Raw genomic sequence first — 975 nt, 5'->3', positions numbered from 1 at the left:
CCACTTGACCCACCCTTACACCCTTTGACCCGTTCGAACACCCCTTGAACCACCATGATATCTTCTGACCTAACACCACTTGATCGACTCTTACATCCTTTGACCCGTACGTACATTCCTGACCCACCATGATATCCCTTGACCCTCCATGACACCAATTGACCTCCCTTGTCACTACTTAACCCACCCTAATACCACATGACCAACTCTGACACCATTTGACAATGGCACTCCGTGATTCACCATGACACAATGACCCACCATGAAACCTTTGCCCCACTCTGACACCCCTTGACCCACCATTACCCGTTGACCCTCTCATCCACCTGTAATCCCTGACACACCATGACATTTCTTGATGAAGCCAATTGACCCACCCTAACACCCCATGACACCCAACCCACCGTGACACCTCTAATTGACCATCTTAACATCCATTGAACCACCCTAATACCACTTGATCCAACACAACTTGACACACCTTTTACCCTTTGACCCGTTCTTTCTCCTTGATTTATCACGACATCCACCATGACACCACTTGACCCACAATGATACCATTTGACCCGCCATGACACCATGTGACTCCCCCGACACACGTTGACACATTTTGACACCCATTGCACCACTGACACCACTTGGCCCACCCTGACCCAAACGGACCCACCCTGCCCCCTTGACCCACCCTTACTATACTTGACACACCATGATCTATGGTGATCCCTGGACCCACCCTGACACCACTGATCCTCCCTGACCCCCTTTGTCCCATCAGAGACCCCTTGACCCACTCTGATACCACTTGAACCACACACGGAACATGTTTGTTTGAAACAGCAGCACAAGTAGGAACTTTCACATGATCACAATACCTCGCAATATACATGATATATCCGAGCCATCAGAAGTCGTTCTTTTGTAATGCTTATAATGTACATGAGGATACTATAAACCGTCTGCTTGTATAATGCTCAC

Source organism: Amphiura filiformis, chromosome 20 (genome assembly GCF_039555335.1).
Source record: "Amphiura filiformis chromosome 20, Afil_fr2py, whole genome shotgun sequence".
NCBI lineage: Eukaryota > Metazoa > Echinodermata > Ophiuroidea > Amphilepidida > Amphiuridae > Amphiura > Amphiura filiformis.
This window is presented reverse-complemented; position numbering follows the sequence as displayed.